This window comes from Macrotis lagotis, chromosome 1, assembly GCF_037893015.1.
Source record: "Macrotis lagotis isolate mMagLag1 chromosome 1, bilby.v1.9.chrom.fasta, whole genome shotgun sequence".
Taxonomy (NCBI): Eukaryota; Metazoa; Chordata; class Mammalia; order Peramelemorphia; family Peramelidae; genus Macrotis; species Macrotis lagotis.
Genome location: NC_133658.1, coordinates 137,189,932 through 137,210,607, shown reverse-complemented (window position 1 = coordinate 137,210,607; position 20,676 = coordinate 137,189,932). Strand labels below are relative to the sequence as shown.

General features: G+C 34.5%; 1 long non-coding RNA gene and 1 pseudogene across 1 annotated transcript in view; one reads left to right on the top strand and one right to left on the bottom strand.

Annotated features, from left to right (window-relative positions):
• The window catches only part of LOC141514271 (uncharacterized), a 262,329-nt gene that overhangs the window by 82,550 nt on the left and 159,103 nt on the right, over positions 1 to 20,676 (top strand). The gene's annotated exons all lie outside the window — the stretch shown is intronic.
• LOC141494830 (pre-rRNA-processing protein TSR2 homolog pseudogene) lies at positions 4,857 to 6,260 on the bottom strand (annotated as a pseudogene).

Here is a 20,676-nt window from a genome sequence, read left to right as displayed (position 1 = left end):
AATTAAGTCTTGAGTTTAGTAAATAACAAAGATTCTAGTTTGACTAAAATGCAGCATGTGTGAAGGTGGGTAATGCACAATAGTAGGCCTAGGAAATTAGGTGAGAGACATTTTAAAATGACTTAAAATATCCCATGAGGAGATATTTATCCTAAGTCTTGATGACAAACTGTCTACTGCACAAGGATCTAATTAAGTAGATAAAGGATTAACACCTGTATTTTGTACAGTAGATAATCAATTATTTGTTTATGGGAACTAATGAAAGAGGAGAAAAATACAAAATAACTTTAAGTCCCATGTAGTCCTCTTCTATTTCCACATTGGGAAATGGCTACTATGTAGTAATTTCATTTTCCTTTGTTTTAAGTGGAGAGCATTTTTAAGGAAGTTAATGGCATATAAGCAGTACAGAGTATACTAGGATTCACAAAAGTCTGTGTTCACATTCGGCTTCAGACATTAACTTTCTAAACCTTGCAAATAGCAATTTCTCTCAACTTCAACTTCCTAGCTTGAAATGGGGCTGAAAATTGCATCAAAATCCCGCTGTCTCCTTTTGTAAGAATAAAATGATATCATTGTGCAATGCTTTGCAAGCTCAAAATGGTAATTATTATTATAATTATATAATAAAATATTTAAAATAACCCTCTTTGTGGTACCAAATGATTAAATACCATAGATATCTAAAGACTTGTGAATGGCTTAACAAATTTGCATGATTAGGAATTATAAATATGAAAAATTCAGAGAAGAATAGGAAGACTTATATGAACTGATAGGGAATGAAGCAAACAGAACCAGAAGCACAATTTAAACAATTACAATAATGCTATACTCAGTAAGACAGAAAAGCTGAAATTGGACATTTTGTAAACATAGACCCAGATTGATCCTAGAGAAGAGTTGAACAACTGTATCTCTATCCTTCATTGCAAAGATGGAGTATGCTTATGGAAAATTGTACATATTGTCATGTATTATTAATGCTCTGATTGGTTTAACCAACCTTTCCCCCTCTTTTCAAATCTCTTTTTTAAATGAAGTTATCTTATATTTAAAGGAGGAGGATAATATAATTGAGAATTAAGTTGATGTAAAAATGAAACATATCATTAGAATAACATTTTGTAAAGGGAATAGAGAATATCATGAACCAACTGGAAAGAAGAAGGTTCTAAATGAGTCAAATTCCCACTGCACCACCCCTAGCACCACTAACTTCCCTTAAGACACCAGTTGGGATAGTCTAGGACTTAGATTCTTAGAGCCCCATTGTAGATTTTTAGGGAATTGTAAGCCCTCATCCCAACCTCCAGATCCCCAGATCCCCAGTGCTCTTGACTTCATAGTCATCATATAGTGGAACAATTTTTGAGGAGATATGGCCTGGTAGATGCTGTACAGACCCCATATCTTTTCTGTCTCCCTTTCCTGATCTCCAATATTTAACACAATTCCTGGAAGATACTATGCTTAATGAAAACTTGATTGTCTCCTGACTGAAAGAAGAGAATATGAGAAGTCACTCCTTATAATTATTAGTTTGGCAAAAATGCTGTGCCCACTGAGATGTCAAGCACAATTTAAGTTAGCAACTGAAGAATCTGTTCAATACTAGTTATATTTACCAATGAACATTTTATGTATTGTTCTTGAGAAAGTCAGAAGACAGCTAAGTTTTGAGTCTTAAAGTTATGAGTCAACTAAAAAAGTACAAGACCATGTCTCAAATTTTACTTGGTGTCTGCAAACATGTGTCCACTGTCCCTCATAGAAACTGACAATACTGTAGAATGTGACTCACATTTATTTGTGGATTTTGATGTATTTTGTTATTTATGATAATTAACCTGTGATATGAATGTCATTACTATGTAAAAGTCATGACGAAAACAAAAAAATCATCATGGTTTGTGAGAATGAAAACATATTGTCAGAGATCAAGAACTTTTAGTCTTAACAGGATTGCCCTTAAGACTCTTAAAAGAACTTGAGTATAGCATTGTGATAGTGATTCTTCTCTGGGTACCTAAAACTGCAAATGTAAGAATAGATTGGGGTGAAAGAACTATCCCAGAGAGTGAGTCAGTTTCCACATAATGAAAAGTTTGAAATGTTACAGTATGGGTAATCATCCCACACAGAAAGTTTTAGTCATAAAAGTCCTTAGAAATGACAAGTGGTTTAGCTTCAGAAATAGATGTAGTTTTATCATTGGAAATGTCATTACTTTGTTACTGTGCTTTAAGGAGCATTGAACTCTTCCATTTGAATTGCTGTAGAAATCTCCTTTGTGTACTGTTCCTATTAGAATTATTGTTTGTTCTTCATTTTCAAAAAGGACCTCTGACATCATGGGGTAATATCTTGACTTGTGAGTGAATTAAAGTGGGACAGAGTTATACAAGGTAATCAGCCTTACTCTCTCTCCCAGAGTCATCAGAGTATGATGGCAAAACAAATGTCAAAATGCTGCATGCCAAGATGCAGACTTTGGCATCTTCAAGAACTGACCAGGATCTAAGAACTCTATGGAATCTGCTTCAGCTGCCTTCATGGCCTTTGGCACAAGTTGTTCTCATCTGCCAGTGGAAGCATTTACATACTTAGGATAGATATCCTACTTAACTCACCAATAGGTTTGAAGTCGGTTGATTATAGCCCAAAAGCTCATTCTGTTTTACCAGGGTGAAGCTACTGGGCATGCCATAGCTTTGGAAATTGTGGGATAGATGGATACCAAAGGTAAATGATTAACCCAAAAAGTGTCAGCAAACCCACATACCTGAAGTATTAGTCCTCCCTAAATACTCTATACATCTCTTATTAGAATACAAAAGTCCTTGAGGTTTTGCACCTCATAAGCCCTTATTAAGTGATTTTTTATTCATTCAATTATCAATTCATTCACATAAACAGAAATTGCTGATATTCTCAGTTGTCCAATGAAGAACAATTAGATACTCTATAGCATATCTTTTCTCCTCATATCTCATACACTAATCCCTCCTCTTCCCTTCTGAGTTGAAGACCTCAGCATACAAAATCAGGAAAACTTTTTCACCATTCTCAGTGAGCTTACTCTTTTGCCTTTCTCCTGATCTCATAAAATCTTGAGAGCATCTCCCACTAGGCCTGTACCATCAAGGCTCAATGAAAAAAGAGCCTTTCTGTTCACTATGGCCTAACCTATTTTATATATTCTTTATTTGTGTCTTCTAAAAATTATTTTTAGCATTCATCTTTTTTCAATTTTGAGTTCTAAATTCTCTCCATCTAGCACTACCCCATTCATTGAGAACACAAGAAATGTATCAATTATACTTCTAAGTAATACAAAATATATTTCCATATTAGATAATTTCTATATTAGATAAATTAGAAATGAAAAACAATATAAAAAGTATACTTTGAATTGCACAGAGTTAATAAGTTCTCTCTTTGGAAGTCAGAATTTTTTCATGAGTCTTTATGAATTATATTGGATCATTGTCTTGATCAGAGTTAATAATCCTTATCATATTGCTGTTACTGTGTTCAGTTCACTTTGCATGAGTTGATATATCTTCCCTGGCTTTTCTGAAACCATTCTGTTCATCATTTCTTATATCACAATAGTTTTCCATCAAAATCATATTTCACAATGTATTCAGCCATTCTTCAATTGATAGACATTCCATTAGTTTTCCTTGCCACTACAAAAGAGCTGCTAGAACTTTTTCCTTTTCCTTTGATCTCTTTTGGATAGAGTAATGGTATTGCTGGTTCAGAGGTTATGCAGTTTCTTAGTTCTTTGGGGAAAATCCCAAATTGCTTTCCAGAATGGTTGGATTAGTTTATAATTCCATCTACAAAGCATTATTGTCACAACTTTCCCACATCCCCTTTAATACTTCTCATTTACCTTTTCTGTCATGCCAGTCAGTCTAATAGCTGTGAGGAGGAACTGCAAAGTTCTTCTATTCCAAATTTCCCTATTCAATAGTGATTTATAAATTATTTATTATATAACACATACTATATATATATATATATATATATATATATACATATATATATATATACACATACATATATTACTTCCAAAAACTGCCTATTCATATTGCTTGATTTTATCAATTGGGGAATGACTATTATTTTTATAAACTAGGATCATTTTCCTAAATATTTGAGAAATGAGAATTTTATCAGAGAAACTTGCTGTAAGCTCTCCCCCACATACTCAGTCTCCTTCTTTCCTTTTAATCTTTGCTAGATTGATTTTCCTTCTGTTTTTATGGTTTGATGTTTTGTTTTAATGGAAAAATACAGTTTTGGTTGCAGTACCAAGGAAGCTTGATTATTGTGTGTTCATCTGTCTGAGGCCAATAGTCTAATAACCGAAACCATAACTGGAGCCTTTAGTTTAGAGGAAAAGCAGATGGAGAGGAAAGCAGTAGGTGTAGAAGTTACAAAGGGTGGTGGTGGGGAGGTTGTTCCTAGAAATTGTAGCAGTTTCCTGGAAAACATGCAGTTGCCTGGAGAACTTGTAAGTTGTTCCTCTTCTTTGGGTGTCTTTCAAAAATGGAGGACTAGTTTTCAAATAAGTCAGAAAGCATTTCTTGGGCACCAACTATATGCTAAGGGCTAGGGATGTAAAGAGAAATGTCTTCCAACTCATTTCTATCTTGGTTCATTTCAATCCTATTGATTAGTGAGTAGAAGAAGGGAGGAAGACTAAAGGCCCTAGCCACAAGCAGAGTTCACTTGGCAAAATCTTGCTTTTACCATTATGACTAAGAACACAGACTGCTCATATGAGCAAGGGGAGCCCATTACCCAGTTACATCTACCAAAGGCAGGTTTGAGGGTCAGGATAGAAAGGCTAAAATGAAGAGGGAAGGAGGGGACTCCAAGGATGGGAGAGGAACTCTCAACAGATCCATCAGCCTAGAAAGGCAGGTGAAAGGAATACTGTGGAGAGCTTTACATGCTAGCTTGAACACTTTAGAGTTTACACTAGAAAAAAGAGGGAGTCACTGAATGTTTTGGAATATAGGTGTGCTATATCTATATTTATCTCTCTATATATACACACACACACATACATACACACACATACACACACACACACACACACACACACACACACACACACTTTGGCAACTATGCGGAGGATGGAGTGGACAAAAGAAAAGTGTTGAGGTTATTCTAGTTGAGGTGAGAGGGAATGAAATTAGAGTAGAGGCCATGTGATTGAAGAGAAGGTAGAGGGGTGAAGGAAGATTTCCATTTGTTGAGAAGGAACTATGGTTCAAAGGTGGTCCCTGAGGCTCATTCTGTCACATATTTCTTTCTAGCTGACCCTAAATCTGAGGTGTTAGCTGGTGAAGATCCTTGGGAGGAGGGGAGAGCAGGGTGTAAAGAAAAGTTGGGGAAATTTTCCTCAATTCATTTCTTTGTATCACCCATTCCCATCCCTCCCCCTCCCCCAGTTCCTATGAAGCTGAGCAAAGTCAATGTCTATCCCTCCAATCTTGTCCCAATTTTACAGATAAGGAAATGGAGGCCTAAAGATCATACAACAGCAATAAATGTCAGAGCCAGGTACCTAATTCTCTCAAGTAGACACTTCTCATAGACTGATTCCTTTTGAGTGCTTTAAGCTAGTTTTATATTTGTGCAGGAACACATACACCTCTCTTCCCTGAGAGGTCCTGAAAGGCACCTGAAAGGTCAGTTCCAGCCCACTGTGGAAGGGATAGGCTCTCACTTCTTTTTCCTCTGAATAGCAATCCAGCCATCTTCATCAACTTTATGCCCAAGGGAAGTCAGGCTAGTGACACCTCTTTCCTCCTGGTCTGAGTTGTTGTCATTGGTCTGCTTGACTGCTGGGACTTCCATGGCTTTGACCTCCATTTGCTTCTGGTCCATCTGACTGATGAACTCTCTCAGCAAAAGTTCCTTACCAGTATGACTGTAGCTGAAAATTGTCTAGAGCTGTTGGCTTACCTGAGCCAGACTTCCATCTTCCACCAGTGTACCAAATTCCATGTTCATGATGTCCAACAGGAAGGCCTCCACCTCATCCTGCTTCAATTCATCATTCTGAATGAAATGGTCCTCAACCACTATCCCTAACCACAGGGCCTTTTGTGCCTGTGGACTCCTTTGAAGCCATACTCAACCATGATCTGCCATGCCTGTCAGGCCTCCAGCACTGCCTAAACCCCAGTGCCAAATAAGGACCATGCCTGCTCCGTGGATGCAGCCATATCCACTTACATTGATTTTCTTTATGTAAAATGCTTTTAATATTGTGATAAAAATTATTCATTTTACTTCCTATGATTCTCTTTATCTCCCAAGAATCTTCTCTTCTGTTTTTGTTTTATCTATTGATTCCTTACCTGCTTTCTACAAAAATATTTGAGACTTACTAACTCTTAAAAAGTATATAAAAATAAAGAATGTAAGCCATTATATATATAGATATATAAATAGTAAAAATCCTCAATATTTATCTCTCCTTCCTTTCTCAACCAAACTTCTCATTAGAGCTAAATAATAAATACAGTCTTAAGCACTGAAAAAGGCATAAGACTTAAACATTTCTAAAATTCCTCGTTTGTAAATGATGCATATTCTAGAATAATGCTAGCCAGTATTAGACCCAATGAGAATGGTCATACAAAACAATGAAGTTTAGTGATTCATACAGTATAGATTAATTGCCTCAGAATCAACTGGATATGTATTCATCATAAAATGGTTAGAGAAAAGATAATGGAGATAAAGTTAGTGTCTCCTCCTCTTTACAATTTTTTTCTTAATTGTGACTAACAGTACCTCCAACTGATCTATTTACATGTACAATTCACTTTGAAAGATGTGATTGACTCCAGGAGCACCCTTTTTTTGAAACAATTTAACCAAAGTATATTAAAAACAATCACATAGAGGAAGTCAAAAAGGCCAAGAAACCACTTTAGCCAGAAAAAATATGTTCTCTTTGCAAAATGAGTTGTAGTCAAGGTTAATTCCAGCTTAGAATATAAAATCATTTATAAAACATTATCAGAGGATAATTATATCCCAAATTACCTCATAAAACTCTTAAAAGCAAGGAAAAATCAAGTATATAAAATACTGGTACAATAAATAATTGTTTAACTAATCCTGAGAAATTTATTGATAATGAAGTAAAATGCAACATATAATTGTGAAATGGAACAGATCTGCCCCAATTCCTAATGATAACTTTCATCATAATAACAATATAAGACATATATTTCTTCTCACTTTTTATGAACTTTAGCAGTATCGCTACTATTTTTGTATAGGTATTTGAGTAACAATTGGCCATTTGGATTAACAAATTCCTCTCTATAAAGTTTAGAAAAAACTAATTCAGAACTATGGGCCTGAATTTTCTAGACTGAAGGACCTGTAAGACAATAGACAATACATTCACATATAGTAGTAAGGGGTGGGGATGTGAGATTGAGTACAGATTGTTGGTAGATAAATTGATAGGAATAAAACCAGGAAGTTAAGTGTCATGATTTCCTATGGGAAACATTTCTCTCTTGTGTAATCAATTGTGTAATCTTGAAAGTCAAGCAGATTTTATTTATTTGGATACTGGTTGATGAATTTATTTGGCCATAGAAAATTATTAAGTATCTGCTATGACATGAAGACCTTGTTCACAAATTATTTAAATGTGGTTATAGCAGACCATGCCACCCTAAACCAAATTCCAATTTCTCATAAATCAGAGATGACTGGATATTACCAATTCAATTCAATTCAGTTAAGCAATTACTTATGTGCTACTCTCTGAATAAGATAAAGAAATTTATGGCATGATTCTTTGTCTACCAGATGCTTGCAGTTTTTCTGACTAGGTAAGATTCAGATAAATTCATCATAATTATACAGATCTGCTTAAATCCATAATTCCTTCCTAGAATTCTGTATATAATCAGAAGTGTTCATTCTCCCTCACAGAGGAGACATGAGACCGAATGAAGCTTATTTGTAGCCAAACTAAAATGAAGTTTATAGGACTGTGAGTCATTAAACTTCTAAGATGAGTTCCCTCTCTTCATTTCTAGAAGGCAGAACCAATTCTTTTTCAGAAGCAGCTTTCCTTTTCCCTTCACCTAAAAGAGAGGAACAAAGTTAATTCCCATGTCCCCAATATCTGGCTATCATTTTGTTGTTTGATTTAGAAAAAAAAAACACACATACCAATGCAGTATTATTCTTTAGAATATGGGATTAGAGCTAGAGGTGTACTTGAGTCATATCAAATATGCTCCTAGAAGCTAATTGTTAAATTTTTCTATAAGACTGTTTACCCACCAGAAATCAACAAACTTGACTTATGATTTTCTTGAATGTTTGGACTTAAGAAACTGATGGAAAACATTTTAATAATTCAGATTAAACTTGAATTAAGTGTATATTTTCTTTTTTCAGAGAACTGGTTGCTGAATACTTACCAGTACTTCTTTGGCATCAAATCCTAATTAATTGTATACTGGACAGGAAATAACTTCTGATGACTTGTTATCTGTTAATCTGAACAAGATTTAAATGTGAGTTTGAGGTAGAAAGATAGCTCACTAAAGGCATGAATTGAGGCAATTTTTCTTTGCTTCATAGTTGATCTTTGCCTATTGTTGATATTCATATAAATTTAAAAGAGCAAAACTAATGGGACAAAACAGAAGTGAAAGACTGTAGAGGGGATATTATATATACATATATATATATGGATATATATATATATATATATATATATATATATATATATATATATATATATATATATAGTCAAATGAGGTCACTGTATCCAATGTTTTTTGCTTGACTGATTTTCTTTATCACAAAGGAGTATCACTCTGGAAGGTCAGAATATAGCATTGACTATCATTTAAATATAGAAAACTACATTCATGCTTTTTCTTTTATGTGATCAATTTTCCTTCATGCCACTGTATGTGAAAGACTAATAATTTTACAGGGAAAAGACTCAGAGCAAGATTGTATGAATTTTGATTTAAGTAACTATAAATAATCAGCATAAAGAAGAAAAGAATGAAGTGGATTAGAAAATACAATCCTAGGATCTTTTCTATAAATACCTATAAAAGAATTATTTTTGTTTTCTCCCAGCATCCAGAGAACAAAATGAGAATCACTGTTATATTATAGTGTGGTAGATTTCAGGTGAATGTTAGAATGAACTCCCTAGTAAATAGAGACACACAGAAAAAATAGGAAGGGGTTTTTGAATAAGGTAATGAGTTCACCTTTACTAGAAGTCTTTAAGTAGAGGCAGATTGGTCACTTATGGAAGGAGTTCCTCCATCAAGAGAAATTAGATATCCTCTGATGCCCCTTCAAAAGCTTAAGATTCTATTTTCTCACCTAAAGACTTGAGATCGTCAAAGGCTCACCTCAATAAAAGACAAAAACAAATAAATAGAAAGGAAAATATGGTATTATCAAAACATTCTAAAATTCACTATGAAAAGAGCTAAATAAGAGCCCTGACTTTTCTAGTTCCTAAATTTTTACTCATGGACATTTATCCTCTTGGAGTCTCAGCTTCTTCATCTGTAAAATGAGGAGATTTAATTTATAATCTCTTAGTTTCCTTTTAACTCTAAATATATTCCTTTAGGGCATTTGAAGTATCCCCCTTGTGAAATTAATTTAGAGGATAATCTATCACTATTAGAAAGACTTAAAGGAATGACTCTCAAATAGTAAAATTTTTAGTAGATGAAGTGAGACATTGACTGGGGTAAGGAAGAGGGGCTCACCATTAATGGGAACACTGGCAATATTGAATGGTTACAATATTAACAGAAGGCATTCTCTAGGAACAAATAAATGATTTTGTTTCTATTTCTGAAAATAATCTTAGTTCACTTTCTGTTTCAGAATATACAAAGTCAAGGAAGCCAGTGACATATTAAAATGAAAAGAAAAAAGCCAAGGATGAAAACATATCCTGTTGAACAATATATCTCTTTATAGTCCTTCCCCACATATCACACTGATCCTCACTTTACTATTGCTTTCTGTTCCCTGAAATGGTTTGAGGTTTGATATGGAGTTAGGCAAGGGTTTGAATGAACTGATTTTTATCAGCCATTCATTTTGCAACCAAAAGCTAAGCCTTATCTTAGAAGAAATGTCTGTATATATCAGCAATGTCACTTTCCATGATAGTAAGGTGGATATGTTAATTTATATGACTCAAGCATATTAAATATTTATAACTCCTCAGCATTTTTGTGGACCCTTCAGAACAATCCTTATTCCATTCCCAAATCTGCTATCCCAATCTGCTAGAACTGAGGGAAAAGGGAGAATGGAATTAACTTGCAGACCCATAACAAATTCTGCTCACCTTACTTCTGTCTAAATGTTCCATTGATTGAAGCTGTGAAAGTATAGCCACATTCAGCAATGCAAGCTTCACATGATTTGATATTTAACTTGCAGGAAAGGAGCCAGATTTTTCTTGCTCATTCACTACTCTTTTTTTCTTTCAGTATGCTTTTTTTTTTGAAATAGGAAGTGTCATAACCAGGTGGCTGTTTACATTCTGTCCATTGTTTGGGGGAATATAGAGATAAACCAGAGCATGACTAGCATTCAGAAGCAGTAGTCAGGAAAAATAAATTCTTTTCCCCACTTCCTTCTCTTTTCTTATATATCAACATGTTTAATCTGAGTACTTGTACTTTGATACATTATTATATTTCTCTCCATGGGAATTGATTTGTGACTACCTAATCAGTGTGGCTCCCATTTTAATCTGGTAGCTGGGTAATATACAAGACATTAATTTCCATAAAACATATATATATTCCAAAGCTTCATTTACATAGTAAACAATTTGGTTCTATGAATCTGAAGGTATTTTTATTCCATTTGGGTTATTGTTTGTATAACCTTTTTCTAGGTATGTTAAGGTATAAACTTTACTAGTGCTGACAGATTTCTGGCTGCTGAACAATGCATGGCTATATTTTTTTTAATTGTGTCTATTGCAGGACCTTGTACATAATAGGTATTTAGTAAATATTTCTTGAATTGAATTCATTTGAAAGATCTACTTATAAGTCCTCCCATTATTTTTTTCCCAATTTTCTGGCTGTTGATTATGCCTATTTAGTAACAAAAGCATCTTATTTTCTTGTCAATTCTCATAAGCATATAAAGGACCATAACTAAGGTGGGGTGGTGGGTTCTTTGTCTGGGAGTGCTAAAGTATGAGGACACAGACCTCAACAATTGTAGTTCTTCAGTAGCATAGAAGCAATAAAATCTGGCTGCAAATGAATAAGAGCACTATGTAAATATAAGGAAGAACCAGATGGTGAACTGTGGTTATGCACAGTGCCAATATACCATGCTCACCACCATGCCTTCCAGCCCACCCAGATCCTCTGTCCCTGGAGCAAAAATTTCTGTTCATCCCTTAGAGACCACTCATAGTTTCTGATAAGTTCATAGAATTTAGAGTCAGAATATGTGATCTCTGCACCTACGTCTTCCATTAATTAAGACTTTTACTCTTTCAGAATCTGTTTCTTCATCATAAAAAGATACATAATTCATAGAAATTTTCCAAACATTAATGCATTACATAAATATAACCAGTAGCTGCTATTATTGAGAAATATATGTGTATCTGTTTCTATATCTGTATATTTAAACCAAGAAATAATGCAGTGAAATGGAATGAACATTATATTTTCAATCAAAGGAACTTAGTTCAAAATTTATCTCAAAATTTATCAGTGACTTTTAGGGTCTTGGTCAAATTATTCTCTGTGACTCAGTTTCCTCAGTTGTAAAATAAAGGTGTTGGGATACATGGTCTTTGATGGTACTTACAGTTTTAAGTCTTTGATCTCATGATCTAAGGCATTTATAGTAATTTCAGAAAATAATTCACACAACCCTCTGATATGTATGTGCACATGTGAGTATATTTCTGTGTCTGTGTAGCTCTTTTTTAGTTCTGTGTAACTCTTCATAACACCTTTTCATACTTTCTTGGTATAAGTACTAAAATGGCATGTCATTCCTTTCTCTAGCTCTGAGGAAACTGAGGCATACAAGGTGAAGTGACTTGTCCGGAGTCACATAACGTGTCAGAGGCCAGATTTGAACATAGGAAGATGAGTTTTCCTGCCTCTAGGGCCAGGGCTCTATCCAGGGTACCCCCAAACTGTGGTGTGTGTATGTGTGTGTTTGTGTAATGTATGTGGGTATGTGTGTATTTTTTTTATTAATTTGTTTTCATCCATATGTAAATGTATATTTTTAAGTTACAAAATTTCCTTCTGCCCTCCCTTCCCAGCCCCCTCCCTTCAGCAGTGAACAGTTCAGGTTAGTATATTTTGATAAACACATTTACAGATTGATTATTTTCAGTATTAGAAATTAGGATAAGGGAAAGATACATAAGCGATAATTTTCATGAAGTGTTCATCCATCAGATTCTGAAGGGTAATTTGTGTGTGTGTGTTTGTGTGTTTTGTTTAGTTTTGTTTTTCTTCCTCTGAATACAGTTGTCCTATCTCTGAACTGCTGAGAGGAGCTGCTTTCATCAAGTTTGTTCATCCCACAATGTTGTTGCTGATGTGTACACTGTTCTCTTAGTTCCATTCCCCTCGCTCAGCATCACAATCTGTAAGTCATTCCATGCTTCTCTAAAGTATGAACATTTATGGTTTCCTGTAGAACAATAGTATTCCATAGTATTCATGTACCATAACTTGTTCATCCTTTCTCCAATTTCCAAGTCTTTGCCACTACAAAATAGCTGTTATAGGGGCAGCTAGGTGGTATAGTGGATTAAGCACTGGCCTTGGAGTCAAGAGTACCTGGGTTCAAATCCCTAAGTGTCTTAGACACTTAATAATTACCTACCTGTGTGTGGCCTTGGGCAAGCCACTTAACCCCATTTTGCCTTGCAAAAACCTAAAAAAAAGGGGCTACTATGAATATTTTGGAACATGTGGGACTTTCCTATATATATATATATATATATATATATATATATATATATATATATATATATATATATAATTTCTTCTGGATACAGACCTAGAATTGGAATTGCTGGGTTAAAAGGTATGAACAATTTTAATGCTCTTTGGGCATAGTTCCATATTGATCTCCAGAAAGGTTGAATTTGTTCACAACTCCACCAGCAATACATCAATGTCCCAATCCTCTCACGAGCTCTCCAACATTGATCATTTTCCCTTTTTTTCTATCTTGGTCAATCTGATAGGTATGAGATGATATCTCATAGTTGTTTTGATTTGCACTTCTCTAATCAATAATGTTTTGGACCATTTCTTCACATGATTACATAGCTTTAATTTCTTCATTTGAAAACTGTCCATGTCATTTGATCATCTGTCAATTGGTGAATAATGTAACCTTATAAATCTGTTGTAATTCTCTATATATTTTAGAAATGAGACCTTTATCAGAACTCCTCATTGTGAAGATTGTTTCCCAGTTTTCTGTTTTCCTTCTAATTTGGGCAGCACTGATATTAATAGTGCTAGAACTTTGTAATTTAATATAGTCAAAATCATTCATTTTGCAGTTTATAATGTGCTCTAATTCTTGTTTGATCATAAATTTATCCCATTTCCATAGATCTGAAAGAGAGAATATTTCCTTCTATTAATTTATTTATGGTGTTACTCTTTATGTCTAAATCTTGTACCCATTTTGACTTTATTTTGGTATAGGTTGTGAGATGTAGTTCTATACCTAGTTTTTGCCATAGCATTTTCCAGTTTTCCCAACAATTTTTGTCAAATAGTGAGTTCTTATCCCAAAAGCTGATGTCTTTGAGTTTGTCAAACAGTAGATTGCTGTAATCATTTACAGCCAGTTCTTTTGTACCCATCCTACTCAATTGATCTATTACTCTATTTCTTAACCCGTAACAGGCTATTTTGATGAATGCAGCATTATATAATATACTTTTAGATCTGATAGAGCTAGAACACTTTCCTTTACATTTTTTTAATCAATTCTCTTGCTATTCTTGCCCTTTCATTGCTCCAGATGAATTTTGTTACTATTTTTTCTAGCTCGGTAAAGTGGTTATTTGGTAGTTTGATTAATATGGCACTGAATAAGTAATTTAATTTGGGTAGAATTGTCATTTTGATTATATTAGCTCAACCTAATCATGAGTATTTGACATTTTTCCAATTATTTAGATCTTACTTTATTTTGGTGAGAAGTGCTTTTTTAATTGTGTTCATACAGTTTCTGGATTTGTCTTAGGTTGGTAGATTCCCAAGTATTTAATGTTATCTATAGTTATTTTAAATGGAATTTCCCTTTCTGTCTCCTTCTTTTGGACTTTGTTGTTCATATATAGATATGTTGATGGTTTTTGTGTGTGTGGTGTATGTGTATTATGGTGTGCTTTATGAGTTGTACCCTATACAAAATTATAAACTTTATCAGGATAGGAAATTTTTCTCTTCCAAACTTTGAATTCCCCCCACAATAATCATTAACACTGTCCTTTGCCATTGCATTTTAGACAAATAAAAGTCATAAAATGTGTTGGATGTTTTATTAATTTGAATTCAAGACTATGCCCTGATGCCCTGAAAAGTACTAGCACCAGTAACTCTGTCTCTCTTTCTTTGTCTCTGTTCACTCTCTGCCTGTCTTTGTCTCTCTCTGTCTCTGTTAGCTGTCTCTGTCTGTCTCTCTATCTCTGTCTCTCTTCACTGTCTCTTTCATTCTGTCTTTCTGTGTGTCTCTCTCTCTGTCTGTCTCTCTGTCCCTCCCCCTATCTCTGTCTCTCTCTCTCTCCTTCATTATCTCTCTCCCTTTCTCCCTTCCTTCTGTCTTTTTGTGGTTCTCTTTCTGTTTCTATAACTGTTTCTGTTTCTGTCTCTCTCCACCTCTGTTCCTGTCTATCTTTCTCTATCTCTGTCTCTTTCTCTGTTTCTCTCTTTTTTCTGTCTGTTTCTCTCTCTGTCTCTCTGTCTCTGTTTCTGTTTGTCTGTCTGTCTGTCTCTGTCTTTGTCTATCTCTTTCTCTCTCTCTTCTGTCTCTGCCTCTCTCTTTCTCTCAGTCCCTTTCTCTATCTCTCTGTCTCAGAGATTGTCACTTTTCAAATAGAATCCTCCATGCAGAGCACATCTATATACCTCCATGAGTCTTCCTATAATGCCTCACTGATTTGGAGGTGATCCTAGGTTTAATGGATGATAGAACTCAAGTTTTAGCAGATCCTAATAAGTAGAAAAGTAAAATGAGTCATAGGGTGACAACTGACTATTGAAAGATAATCTATTCTGGGCTTCTAGGTGGCGCAGTGGATAAGCACAGGCCCTTGAGTCAGGAGTACCTGAGTTCAAATCCGAACTCAGACACTTAACAATTACCTAGCTATGTGGCCTTGGGAAAGTCACTTAACCCCATTGCCTTGCAAAAAAAAAAACTAAAAATAATCAATGATCAATAGACAAAAAACTGTAGAGATCATTTGATGCTTAAATACCTCTGGAAAAGCCCTTACAAGTGGAGATCAATCCTGATTGGTAAACAATCAATGAAGGGACAGACTTTCAAATAAGGAAGTGGACTGAAAGCCTTCAACTCCTCCTGTTCCTTGATAATGAGACTCTACTATCTCAAATTATCTAGACAAAAGAATCCATCTCCATCCAGACAACCTAAGTTAAACTTTGTGGGGAGGAGCATTTCAGGGGCTTGACCCTAATGCTTTTTAAGGTCCTGGATTCACTTAGATTAGATTCTATTTACATTGTCATCAGAAATAAACTCTCCCTGTTAGGTGGGGTACCACCACCCAAACTTAAGAATATTCGCAGGGGATCAGGACAATCTATTCATTACCTCTGTCCTTCAGAAGTTGACTGACCTACAAGGTTTGGCTTTAAATGGGGAAGGAAAAAAAGTAGAAAAAAATCCTGATAGCAATAATTGGTTATTAAGAATCATTTCTCTAAGATTGAAGAGATATTTTTCCTAATAAATGTATCAGAAACTAGAATATGGCAATAATTATATTAATTGAAAATATGTGATCAATACTTAATCAGTGACCCTCAGTTGATAATCTATAAAATATGGGTAATAATAACAATGCCTGCTCTCACAAAGTTATAAGGAAAAAATTAATATGAAATAAAATGCAATAAGATGGTTGGTTATGAAAATTATCATGATCATTATTGTTGATAGATAACTTCCAGTCAGAACCATGTTAAGATAATTATATGTGTATTTTAGATAGATTTTAAAATTTGTTTACCCCTCTGTGAGCCAAAGGCATGGAAATTATGAGTCTTTAATACAATGCATGTGATTTAAGAAAATAAAATAGATTTTACACATCATAGAAAAACACATGTATGTACATATGTATACATGCATACCCCTATGTATTAATGGCACAAATCACTTATTTCTCCAAACCTCTCCAAATTGACCACATACAAACACACAGTTGTAATAATGTTACATATATGTTCAATAATCCAACAAGCATTTATTAATCACCTATTGTGTAGTATGCTGGAAAGCACTAGAAATAGAAAGTCAAAAATGTAAATGTTCCCTAACTTCATATAGCATCCACTCCAAATCATTACATTAAATTTTTATAAAGGAAGTAGCCCTAATTGTTTCAATTATTTTCTAATCATTATTCCAATTAAGGTGCCAAATACTATAGTAAAACTTTTACAAAGACAAATAGACTTGTCCTGGATTTGGTGCTAACTTTTTACATGGCCATGTGAAGTCATTCTAGCCCACAAATCCCCAGTTTCCTCACTTGTAATAACATCATGTGAGAATCATTATTACTTCCCTATTTCCCAGTGTGGAACACAAGGTCTTATACATAGAAAGTGCTTCTGAAATGCTTGTTGAATTGAATTGAGCAATCATAAAGCATTTCCAAAATGCCTATTTGCATGAATCACCAAGCTAATGTTATAGACATTAGTTCTACCCTCTTGGATTTCACTAGCCAATACAAATGCAGATGAATACAATAATACAGGAACCGAGAATAGATATATTGAATGAATATACAAATATGAAGCAAAATCATTTATGCTATATTAATCAGAATCAGAATCAGAATCATCATAACTAACATTTATTAAAAACCTGCCCATGTTCATGTTCTCAATTCTATTGGGTAGAGTGGGGTGGAAGGAAAATGAGCTCATTTTTGAAGAAATTTTTAATCTAGTTTCACAAAGTCTCAAGAGGGGAAGACAGGAGAGAAAGGGATGGAGAATTAACCTTCAGTGTCATTGGAATAGAGAACTCCTGGAAACTCTCTATCAATGAAAATTTTCATTTTATAATTTTTAGAAACATTTAGTTGCCTGGGAAACTGAAAAATGAACTTACACATGTGAAATTCCATTCAGCAGACATTGAGTGCATACAATGTGCATTGCTTATGAGTGATGATGTTTTGGTCTTCTTTGATAAAGAAGGACAAGCACCAACAATCCAACTATGTGCAACCAGTAATTGGGAATTTTTTGTACTAGATGACTTCATGATTTAGAGTAGAGCCTAGTCGTTAGTTGGTGTTTTAATAAGGGTTGACTGACTGACTACTCATGACTATCTTGTCTCTCTCCATATCACTGGAATTTGTATAGGATTTTAAATTTTCTAAGCAACTTTATATTTTTTAACCTTATTTAAGACAGCATTCCCATGAGGCAGGTACTAAAGATATTATCCTCATTTTACAGATTGTGTAACTGAATCTCACAGATGTCAAATAATTTGCTCATATTCAGTTAGTGTTAAATAAAGCATATGGACTGAGAATTTTCTGATTGCAAGCCTAATAATTCACCAAAGAAAATTATAATTAATATTTAGTTAATTGATAGGTAAGTATTCTAATAAATATTAGTGATTTATTATTGATATTTTCATTATTATCACCACAATTAGAAATATAATGAATATCACCAAACCAACAAGTACCATTATTACTCTTATCTTCATCATTTTTATCACTTCTATTAAAACTTTAGGATGTTATAAAAATCTATTGGCCTTTCCTCAATTTTCATTTCTTTTGACCACTTGGCAAGACTGACATTACTGATCACCTTCTCTTCTTTGATGTACTCTCCTTCCTAGGTTTGCAGTAGAATGGAAAGGAATAAGCATTTATGAAGTATATACTATTTGGCAGGCACTATACTAACTGCTTCATAAATGCAGTCTCATTTGATTTTATTAGATTTCCATGGCCCTCCTATCTCCTGGTTATTCTATTTATCAGATTGCTCTTTCTTAGCTTTCTTCACTGGTTCTTCATTCATATTATTCTCCCTAACAATAGGAATCTCAAGGCTCTGTTCTATACCTTCTTTCTAACTCAATCTAATTTACTTCTACAGGTTTCATCATATATACATATATGTGTGTGTATGTGTGTTTATGTTTATGTACATATGCATGTGTGTATGTATATATGTATATACATATAAAAGTACTCATGTGAATATGACTATTGGTTGGTTGTTGTCCTTTGTTTTTGAAGAGGACCAAATTGATGTCATTATGTGAGTCAAGTTACACTGTATCTGATTATGACTGATTAGACCAATACAAGTACAGAAAGCTCTACCTGAGATTGGGTACAAATAGTTCATATTAACATTTGGGGTGGATTCTCTAAATTTTTGCATTTTGAGCTTCTCCTAAGCTGCCTTAATTCTAACCTCTGATAAGGTCTTGTCAAAGGCAGTCCTGTATTAGTGTCTCCCATGTTGTATAATCAATTCCAAAGTTCTTAAGAGAGACCTTGAAAGAGTTCCTATATCTTTTTCTGAGTACCATGTGAACACTTGCTCTGTTGGAGTTCTGCATAAAATAGTCTTTTTGGTCATGTATGTTAGCATTCAAACAACATGACTAGTCCATCAGGGTTGCGTTCTCAGAGCTTTAATGCTTGTCAATTTAGTTTGAGAAAGCATCTTGTATCTTATCCTTTCAAATGATCTTCAGAATCTAAGACAATTTAAATGGAAGCAATTCATTTTTCTGACATGGTGCTGGGAAATACTGTCCAAGTTTCACAGACATACAGTAATGAGGTTATCACAATGGCTCTGTAGACTTTCAGTTTGGTAGTCAAATCTAATACCTCTTCTCTTCTACACTTTCTTTTGGAGTCTTCCAAATACTAAGCTAACTCTGGCAATGTAAGTGTCAACCTCATTGCCAATGCATACATCATTGGAAATGACATTACCAAGGTAAGTGAACTTGTCCACAATATTCCAAACTTCATCTGCTATTTTTGATGGTTCTACCTATGATAGATGGTGTGGTGCTGGCTAATGGAGCACCTGTGTTTTCCTGGTGTAAATTGTTAGGCCAAAATTAGCACAAGCCCCAGAGAATGGAACCATATTTTGTCACATCTCAGTTTCAAAGGCTGCATTGAGTGCCCAGTCAGATGCAAACAGAAGATCATGCACCAATACTCCCTCTACTTTACTCCTAGCTTGCAGTCTTTTCAAGTAGAAGAATTTATCATCACTGCAGTAGCTAACCTTAATGCTATATTCATCATAAGTGAAGGCATTTGATAGCATGGCTGAAAAGATCATGATAAAAAGCATGGGAACAGGAAGACATCCCTGTTTCACTTCATTGGTGAATAGGAAATGTTAAGAATATTGTACACTATCCAGAACCCAGGGAAGCATGTCATCATGGAATTGACTGATCAGTCATACAATTCTGATGAACTTCTCTGGCAACCAAATTTTGACATAATTTTCCATAAAACTCTCACAATTGACAGTTAAAGGCTTGGTCAGATCTACAAACATTGTATACAGACCTCTGTTCTGCTCCTGGCAGGTTTCCTGAAGTTGTCATTCATATCCAATCAGTTGTTAAACTAGTCATTTCTACTTTTCTGACATCACTACATTGTCTTCTCTTCCTTCCTATAACCATCACCTATGTTCAATCCCACATCACCTTTCACTTGAATGATTACAATAAATTTCCAATTAGTCTCTTTGCCTCAAGTTTTTCTCCATATTAGTCCTTCCACATAACTGTGAAATATTTTTAAAATAAATGTCTAATTATTTAAACCACCAGCTGCCATTCAATAAATCCTAACAGTTTCCTATCACATATAAGAGTAACCATCAAGTCTACTGTTTGATATCTGAAGCCCTTCACCTCCTGGTCCTTCCTTATTCTTCCAGTCTTCTTATCCACTATGCCCTCCCTTCCTCTTCCTCTATGGTCCATCCACACTGACCACTCACTTTTCTTCACCTATAACACTTACTTTCTTCCATCCACTCCATGGCAATGTCCTCTACCTTTTAGAACATCTATCTACCTATAATCCAAAAATCAAATTCTACCTTTGGAAAGAGGCCTTTCCTAATTCCTCCTAGTATTAGAGTCTTTATTGAAAGTTACCTTCTATTTACTACGTATGAATCTTATTATTTACTTGTGTCCTTTCCCATTAAAATGGATGCTTCTGCAGGGTAGGCACTGTTTTGTTTTTAATTTTCTTTGAAACACCAGTGTTTAGATCATAGTAAGTGA